Source organism: Parasteatoda tepidariorum, unplaced genomic scaffold (assembly GCF_982258835.1).
Source record: "Parasteatoda tepidariorum strain Cologne lab strain unplaced genomic scaffold, Ptep-v5.0 scaffold_79, whole genome shotgun sequence".
Lineage (NCBI taxonomy): Eukaryota > Metazoa > Arthropoda > Arachnida > Araneae > Theridiidae > Parasteatoda > Parasteatoda tepidariorum.
The window spans coordinates 124608-134772 of record NW_028257438.1 but is presented as its reverse complement, the minus strand read 5'-3'; the positions used below and the strand labels follow the sequence as shown (position 1 = coordinate 134772).

Genomic DNA, 10165 nt, shown 5'->3' with positions numbered 1-10165 from the left:
TACCCCTAATTATTTGTATTTATAATTATTTGCAAGATTTAATTATTTGTATTGTCTAATTATTTTTATTAAATCATATCTTTTATAAAATAATAGTTGTCTAAGGTGATAGAGTGTTTTTTTTTTTTTTTTTTTAAGCTGTGAAATTTCAAACTATAAAATAATTAATCATTTAAAAAAAAAAAAAACAATCTTTATTTCAAACCTAGTAGGATAAAGGGGCTTCCACCAAATAAGGGATTGAGAGTACGAAAACAGAATAAAATATTACGATTTTTTTTTTCCAAGTCTCAACATATCAACCATAATAACGGGCCATTTTATCTCTTACTGCATCGTATAAATCCTTTGAGAGCAAGCAGTTACCTACCTCTTCCAAACAAAAATAGCAACCAAAAAAAGTATTATTAATTGCAAAATTTAATTATTTGTATTGTCTAATTATTTTTATTAAATCATATCTTTTATAAAATAATAGTTTTCTAAGGTGATAGAGTGTTTTTTTTTTTTTTTTTTTAAGCTGTTAAATTTCAAACTATAAAATAATTAATCATTTAAAAAAAAAAAACAATCTTTATTTCAAACCTAGTAGGATAAAGGGGCTTCCACCAAATAAGGGATTGAGAGTACGAAAACAGAATAAAATATTACGATTTTTTTTTTCCAAGTCTCAACATATCAACCATAATAACGGGCCATTTTATCTCTTACTGCATCGTATAAATCCTTTGAGAGCAAGCAGTTACCTACCTCTTCCAAACAAAAATAGCAACCAAAAAAAGTATTATTAATTGCAAAATTTAATTATTTGTATTGTCTAATTATTTTTATTAAATCATATCTTTTATAAAATAATAGTTTTCTAAGGTGATAGAGTGTTTTTTTTTTTTTTTTTTTAAGCTGTGAAATTTCAAACTATAAAATAATTAATCATTTAAAAAAAAAAAACAATCTTTATTTCAAACCTAGTAGGATAAAGGGGCTTCCACCAAATAAGGGATTGAGAGTACGAAAACAGAATAAAATATTACAATTTTTTTTTTCCAAGTCTCAACATATCAACCATAATACCCCTAATTATTTGTATTTATAATTATTTGCAAGATTTAATTATTTGTATTGTCTAATTATTTTTATTAAATCATATCTTTTATAAAATAATAGTTGTCTAAGGTGATAGAGTGTTTTTTTTTTTTTTTTTAAGCTGTGAAATTTCAAACTATAAAATAATTAATCATTTAAAAAAAAAAAACAATCTTTATTTCAAACCTAGTAGGATAAAGGGGCTTCCACCAAATAAGGGATTGAGAGTACGAAAACAGAATAAAATATTACGATTTTTTTTTTCCAAGTCTCAACATATCAACCATAATAACGGGCCATTTTATCTCTTACTGCATCGTATAAATCCTTTGAGAGCAAGCAGTTACCTACCTCTTCCAAACAAAAATAGCAACCAAAAAAAGTAGTATTAACTATTTACAATGAAAAAATATTGAAAGAGAAATTAATCTTTTAAGAAAATATTTATGTATTCTTAAAAAAAATTTCTATCTTTTTAAAGAAAATATTTATGTATTCTTAAAAAAATTTTCTATCTTTTTAAAGAAAATATTTATGTATTCTTAAAAAAATTAATCTTTTAAGAAAATATTTATGTATTCTTAAAAAAATTTTCTATCTTTTTAAAGAAAATATTTATGTATTCTTAAAAAAATTTTTTACTTTTGTTAAAAATTTTCCAGTTTTTCAAAAATTATTAAAGGATATAACTTTTTTCTTGATACTATAAACTTTTTTCACCTGTGAAAATGATCGATAAAGACAAAATATATTTTAATAAAATAAATAACATTTTATTCAAAGTTTCACCCTAGCACTTCTTCATTACCAGGTTTCTTATCAATTTTATTTTTACAATACATTTTTTAATTTTTTTATTTACATCTAAATGTGCTGGTAATTAAACATCGTTTAATGTTTTGAAAATACATTTTTCCCCACTGGAGCTGATTTTCTATTTCGCAAAAAGTCATTTATCTTGATATCCGAGTGCTTGTCCTATTTATAGGTCGTGTAGAAATCGTCCAAATGCTTTCCCCTTAACGAGAGCACAATGTTTTATAAACTCTGGTGCATGAAGAAAAAGTTGTTGTCAGTTCATCTACTTTAGTACAGCCAAAATCCTCTAAACTGTAAAACATTCTGCAACGGTGGTTGGAATGTACAAACTCCGGTAATGGGATTAACTTTCACGGCATGAAAAGCAAGTTCTTTGACAATGTAACACCATGACGAAAGTTGAAAACCTTCAAAATCAGTGACTAAAGCTGACAATCCCTTTTTCGGTTTCCTTCCTACAATAAAAAAAAGAAAATTTTGAATCACCAAGAAAAATAATTAGACGACACACAGTTAAAATGATTATGATAATCTTCATAACTCCTTTCGATTGCTACGATTAAGAATTTATTTGCAAAGTAAAAGTCTTTACCCCCTGAGTTCTGTCTAAAATAAACATTTTTTTACAAAAACAAATATGAAACGTTCCTTTAACAAAAAAAAAGTTAATTTAACAAATATTAGCTTTATTTAGATTTCGTAATGAAAAAAAAAAAATAACTGTTCGTAATTTGTAACTAAGAAGATAATAAATTTTTTTTATTATTAGCAAAATAAAAAAAATTAATTAAAATGAACAAAGCAATTTACTTTCTCCTGGTTAATTAAAGATACAGATTAACACAGCTCAGCAGATCTATAAATAATACTATTTAACATTGACAATACACTATTTTATCATCAATATAATAAAATAACATAGTTTTTTAAAATTTTAATAAAAAATTAGTACTTACTTGAATATCATCATGCTTCTGCTTTAGTATTGCGTTTCCATCCATAACGAAGAGAAGAATCCTTTTTTATTCTAGTGGCTCCATCTATATTTAAATATTAAAAAGAAAATATATGAATAACTCTTCCTAAATTCTACTAACTCTTCTCTTACTAAACTTATAACTCTTCTCTTACTAAATTCTCTTTACATGTTTCTTAGATTCAAAATAATTATTTTGAAACTTTTAGGAAATTTAAAATATAATTGATGATATAAATATGTAGCTATTCATTTTCTAATAGAAAATAAAATTAATTCAAATATTTCTTTCATGAGATTACAAAATAAGTATTTTAATATAATAATTAAATTGTATTAGTTGATAAATTATAAGTTTGAAGATGTTCGTTATTGTATTTAAAAATATGATTGAATAAACACTGTAAATATATTGTTATATATTAGTTTTTTAGTTAGATAATAATTGTTTCATAAAAATAAATCTAAAATTAATAAAATTTATATTTCCTAAATATCTATATTAATACGAGTTGAATATCTTGCAAAACTAAAAATTAGATGCAATCTGTTCAGTTTTCACAACTCTTACTGGTCGTTGGACTAAGCGTAGGAGGTTTTCGTAGTTTTCCTCTTCATATAACATGGGGACTCGACTAAGCGTAGGAGGTTTTCGTGGTTTTCCTCTTCATATAACATGGGGACTCGACTAAGCGTAGGAGGTTTTCGTGGTTTTCCTCTTCATATAACATGGGGACTCGACTAAGCGTAGGAGGTTTTCGTGGTTTTCCTCTTCATATAACATGGGGACTCGACTAAGCGTAGGAGGTTTTCGTGGTTTTCCTCTTCATATAACATGGGGATTCGACTAAGCGTAGGAGGTTTTCGTGGTTTTCCTCTTCATATAACATGGGGACTCGACTAAGCGTAGGAGGTTTTCGTGGTTTTCCTCTTCATATAACATGGGTACTCACAAAGTCCACTTCGAAGACATGTATTGTTTCAAGATCAAGGAGTTCCCTTGTCTTCTGGGTTCAAAAATGACAAGACTACATTGATAACCGTAAAATTTTAAGCTGTAAAATTTCAAAAGAAGGTGATAATTATCTAATTTTATAAAATAATTAATCATTTAAAAAAATAACATTCATTGATTTAAAATTAATATACCTTTAAGTCTAATACTTTTAATATTCTTAGTAGACATACTTAATAGATACAATTTTATTTTAATATTGAATCAATTTATTTGAAATGTATTCATTGATATTGATTAGGTTAGTTCTAATTAAGAACTATTATATCAACTATAGTTATATTAAAAATAACTAGAATTTAGGAAGAGTTATTCATATATTTTCTTTTTAATATTTAAATATAGATGGAGCCACTAGAATAAAAAAGGATTCTTCTCTTCGTTATGGATGGAAACGCAATACTAAAGCAGAAGCATGATGATATTCAAGTAAGTACTAATTTTTTATTAAAATTTTAAAAAACTATGTTATTTTATTATATTGATGATAAAATAGTGTATTGTCAATGTTAAATAGTATTATTTATAGATCTGCTGAGCTGTGTTAATCTGTATCTTTAATTAACCAGGAGAAAGTAAATTGCTTTGTTCATTTTAATTAATTTTTTTTATTTTGCTAATAATAAAAAAAATTTATTATCTTCTTAGTTACAAATTACGAACAGTTATTTTTTTTTTTTCATTACGAAATCTAAATAAAGCTAATATTTGTTAAATTAACTTTTTTTTTGTTAAAGGAACGTTTCATATTTGTTTTTGTAAAAAAATGTTTATTTTAGACAGAACTCAGGGGGTAAAGACTTTTACTTTGCAAATAAATTCTTAATCGTAGCAATCGAAAGGAGTTATGAAGATTATCATAATCATTTTAACTGTGTGTCGTCTAATTATTTTTCTTGGTGATTCAAAATTTTCTTTTTTTTATTGTAGGAAGGAAACCGAAAAAGGGATTGTCAGCTTTAGTCACTGATTTTGAAGGTTTTCAACTTTCGTCATGGTGTTACATTGTCAAAGAACTTGCTTTTCATGCCGTGAAAGTTAATCCCATTACCGGAGTTTGTACATTCCAACCACCGTTGCAGAATGTTTTACAGTTTAGAGGATTTTGGCTGTACTAAAGTAGATGAACTGACAACAACTTTTTCTTCATGCACCAGAGTTTATAAAACATTGTGCTCTCGTTAAGGGGAAAGCATTTGGACGATTTCTACACGACCTATAAATAGGACAAGCACTCGGATATCAAGATAAATGACTTTTTGCGAAATAGAAAATCAGCTCCAGTGGGGAAAAATGTATTTTCAAAACATTAAACGATGTTTAATTACCAGCACATTTAGATGTAAATAAAAAAATTAAAAAATGTATTGTAAAAATAAAATTGATAAGAAACCTGGTAATGAAGAAGTGCTAGGGTGAAACTTTGAATAAAATGTTATTTATTTTATTAAAATATATTTTGTCTTTATCGATCATTTTCACAGGTGAAAAAAGTTTATAGTATCAAGAAAAAAGTTATATCCTTTAATAATTTTTGAAAAACTGGAAAATTTTTAACAAAAGTAAAAAATTTTTTTAAGAATACATAAATATTTTCTTTAAAAAGATAGAAAATTTTTTTAAGAATACATAAATATTTTCTTAAAAGATTAATTTTTTTAAGAATACATAAATATTTTCTTTAAAAAGATAGAAAATTTTTTTAAGAATACATAAATATTTTCTTTAAAAAGATAGAAATTTTTTTTAAGAATACATAAATATTTTCTTAAAAGATTAATTTCTCTTTCAATATTTTTTCATTGTAAATAGTTAATACTACTTTTTTTGGTTGCTATTTTTGTTTGGAAGAGGTAGGTAACTGCTTGCTCTCAAAGGATTTATACGATGCAGTAAGAGATAAAATGGCCCGTTATTATGGTTGATATGTTGAGACTTGGAAAAAAAAAATCGTAATATTTTATTCTGTTTTCGTACTCTCAATCCCTTATTTGGTGGAAGCCCCTTTATCCTACTAGGTTTGAAATAAAGATTGTTTTTTTTTTTTAAATGATTAATTATTTTATAGTTTGAAATTTCACAGCTTAAAAAAAAAAAAAAAAACACTCTATCACCTTAGACAACTATTATTTTATAAAAGATATGATTTAATAAAAATAATTAGACAATACAAATAATTAAATCTTGCAAATAATTATAAATACAAATAATTAGGGGTATTATGGTTGATATGTTGAGACTTGGAAAAAAAAAATCGTAATATTTTATTCTGTTTTCGTACTCTCAATCCCTTATTTGGTGGAAGCCCCTTTATCCTACTAGGTTTGAAATAAAGATTGTTTTTTTTTTTTAAATGATTAATTATTTTATAGTTTGAAATTTCACAGCTTAAAAAAAAAAAAAAAAAAACACTCTATCACCTTAGAAAACTATTATTTTATAAAAGATATGATTTAATAAAAATAATTAGACAATACAAATAATTAAATTTTGCAATTAATAATACTTTTTTTGGTTGCTATTTTTGTTTGGAAGAGGTAGGTAACTGCTTGCTCTCAAAGGATTTATACGATGCAGTAAGAGATAAAATGGCCCGTTATTATGGTTGATATGTTGAGACTTGGAAAAAAAAAATCGTAATATTTTATTCTGTTTTCGTACTCTCAATCCCTTATTTGGTGGAAGCCCCTTTATCCTACTAGGTTTGAAATAAAGATTGTTTTTTTTTTTTAAATGATTAATTATTTTATAGTTTGAAATTTAACAGCTTAAAAAAAAAAAAAAAAAAACACTCTATCACCTTAGAAAACTATTATTTTATAAAAGATATGATTTAATAAAAATAATTAGACAATACAAATAATTAAATTTTGCAATTAATAATACTTTTTTTGGTTGCTATTTTTGTTTGGAAGAGGTAGGTAACTGCTTGCTCTCAAAGGATTTATACGATGCAGTAAGAGATAAAATGGCCCGTTATTATGGTTGATATGTTGAGACTTGGAAAAAAAAAATCGTAATATTTTATTCTGTTTTCGTACTCTCAATCCCTTATTTGGTGGAAGCCCCTTTATCCTACTAGGTTTGAAATAAAGATTGTTTTTTTTTTTTTTAAATGATTAATTATTTTATAGTTTGAAATTTCACAGCTTAAAAAAAAAAAAAAAAAAACACTCTATCACCTTAGACAACTATTATTTTATAAAAGATATGATTTAATAAAAATAATTAGACAATACAAATAATTAAATCTTGCAAATAATTATAAATACAAATAATTAGGGGTATTATGGTTGATATGTTGAGACTTGGAAAAAAAAATCGTAATATTTTATTCTGTTTTCGTACTCTCAATCCCTTATTTGGTGGAAGCCCCTTTATCCTACTAGGTTTGAAATAAAGATTGTTTTTTTTTTTTAAATGATTAATTATTTTATAGTTTGAAATTTCACAGCTTAAAAAAAAAAAAAAAAACACTCTATCACCTTAGACAACTATTATTTTATAAAAGATATGATTTAATAAAAATAATTAGACAATACAAATAATTAAATCTTGCAAATAATTATAAATACAAATAATTAGGGGTATTATGGTTGATATGTTGAGACTTGGAAAAAAAAAATCGTAATATTTTATTCTGTTTTCGTACTCTCAATCCCTTATTTGGTGGAAGCCCCTTTATCCTACTAGGTTTGAAATAAAGATTGTTTTTTTTTTTTAAATGATTAATTATTTTATAGTTTGAAATTTCACAGCTTAAAAAAAAAAAAAAAAAAAACACTCTATCACCTTAGACAACTATTATTTTATAAAAGATATGATTTAATAAAAATAATTAGACAATACAAATAATTAAATTTTGCAATTAATAATACTTTTTTTGGTTGCTATTTTTGTTTGGAAGAGGTAGGTAACTGCTTGCTCTCAAAGGATTTATACGATGCAGTAAGAGATAAAATGGCCCGTTATTATGGTTGATATGTTGAGACTTGGAAAAAAAAAATCGTAATATTTTATTCTGTTTTCGTACTCTCAATCCCTTATTTGGTGGAAGCCCCTTTATCCTACTAGGTTTGAAATAAAGATTGTTTTTTTTTTTTAAATGATTAATTATTTTATAGTTTGAAATTTCACAGCTTAAAAAAAAAAAAAAAAAAACACTCTATCACCTTAGACAACTATTATTTTATAAAAGATATGATTTAATAAAAATAATTAGACAATACAAATAATTAAATCTTGCAAATAATTATAAATACAAATAATTAGGGGTATTATGGTTGAGACTTGGAAAAAAAAAATCGTAATATTTTAATTCTGTTTTCGTACTCTCAATCCCTTATTTGGCCCCTTTATCCTACTATCACAAATCCTACTCATATGTGTTGGTTATCTTAGCATCAGCCCCGCTAGGTGCTCCAACTAATTCATCTGAGTGGAAATAAATAATAAATCGCCGAAGCTCAACTGAAATGTGGGGTTCAATATCTTTTACTGAGAGAAAATTAGAATGAAGTAGTGAGATTGAACAAACAAGTTTGAGAGAGAGAGAGAGAGAAGAGGTTTTGTGGCAGACTGCCTCGCCTCCCTTCGAGGTATTACCCCCGAGCTTCTCAGGTGCACAGTAGCCACATAGCCCCAGAGAAAAGGAGAAATACATAATAAATGCGCAAAATTATTTACAAGTATTTACAGCTATTTACAAAATTTACGGGACAATACTCCGTCGGATAGGAAAAAGGCGGTTGCCGGGCTATATTTCATGTTGTCTTTGATGAGTGCAAAATCAAAATTTTTTAAAGTAATTGCACGTATGACAAGAGAGTGCATCTCTTGAAGAAACTTGCACATAGTTCAGCTATGTGCTCATCTATTTTGTTGATTTTTTAACTCTCGTCTTTTAGATCTTTCATTCTCATGGATCTGGGGGCTCCTGTAATACATCTGAGGAATTTATTTTGAGTATCTATAGTTTTAATATTGGTTTCAGAGATTTATAGTTTTAATATTGGTTTTCAGAGATTTATAGTTTTAATATTGGTTTCAGAGATTTATAGTTTTAATATTGGTTTCAGAGATTTATAGTTTTAATATTGGTTTCAGAAATCTATAGTTTTAATACTGGTTTCAGAAATCTATAGTTTTAATACTGGTTTCAGAGATCTATAGTTTTAATATTGGTTTAAGTGATAGTTTTAATATTGGTTTCAGAGATTTATAGTTTTTAATATTGGTTTCAGAGATTTATAGTTTTTAATATTGGTTTAAGTGATAGTTTTAATATTGGTTTAAGTGATAGTTTTAATATTGGTTTAAGTGATAGTTTTAATATTGGTTTCAGAGATTTATAGTTTTAATATTGATTTCAGAGATTTATAGTTTTAATATTGATTTCAGAGATTTATAGTTTTAATATTGGTTTAAGTGATAGTTTTAATATTGGTTTCAGAGATCTATAGTTTTAATATTGGTTTAAGTGATAGTTTTAATATTGGTTTCAGAGATCTATAGTTTTAATATTGGTTTTCAGAGATTTATAGTTTTAATATTGGTTTTCAGAGATTTATAGTTTTAATATTGGTTTTCAGAGATTTATAGTTTTAATATTGGTTTTCAGAGATTTATAGTTTTAATATTGGTTTTCAGAGATTTATAGTTTTAATATTGGTATTCCAGTTTAAAGAACTAGTGGTTTTCAGAGATTTATAGTTTTAATATTGGTATTCCAGTTTAAAGAACTAGTGGTATTGCATCATTGAAAAGAGTAATATTTGGATAACTGATTTCTTGGGATTTATTGATCTGCTCATAATAATTAGTAGTGAAGATTTAGTGGTGTTGATGGCTAACTTTCCATTTTTGTGCACCAGTCTTCGATATGAGGTATGATATTACTGAGATTAGTAACTGATTTCTTGGGATTTATTGATCTGCTCATAATAATTAGTAGTGAAGATTTAGTGGTGTTGATGGCTAACTTTCCATTTTTGTGCACCAGTCTTCGATATGAGGTATGATATTACTGAGATTAGTAACTGATTTCTTGGGATTTATTGATCTGCTCATAATAATTAGTAGTGAAGATTTAGTGGTGTTGATGGCTAACTTTCCATTTTTGTGCACCAGTCTTCGATATGAGGTATGATATTACTGAGATTAGTAACTGACTTCTTGGGATTTATTGATCTGCTCATAAGTGCTGTATCATCTGCGTAGATGGCTGAGGTGATGTTTCTCATATTATTAAAATTTGGAAAGTCTGCTGAATA

The 10165-nt window shown here is 25.8% G+C and overlaps 2 long non-coding RNA genes across 2 annotated transcripts; one reads left to right on the top strand and one right to left on the bottom strand.

Annotated features, from left to right (window-relative positions):
• Window positions 1-1834: 1834 nt before the first annotated feature.
• Window positions 1835-2995, bottom strand: LOC147800809 (uncharacterized). Its single transcript, XR_015431174.1, has 2 exons — window positions 2859-2995; window positions 1835-2357 (listed from the first exon to the last, which is right to left on the bottom strand). It is a non-coding gene; the product is annotated as an uncharacterized LOC147800809 (long non-coding RNA).
• A 1190-nt stretch (window positions 2996-4185) lies between these two features.
• LOC147800808 (uncharacterized) lies at window positions 4186-5346 on the top strand. The gene is made up of 2 exons (XR_015431173.1): window positions 4186-4322; window positions 4824-5346. It is a non-coding gene; the product is annotated as an uncharacterized LOC147800808 (long non-coding RNA).
• Window positions 5347-10165: the final 4819 nt, after the last annotated feature.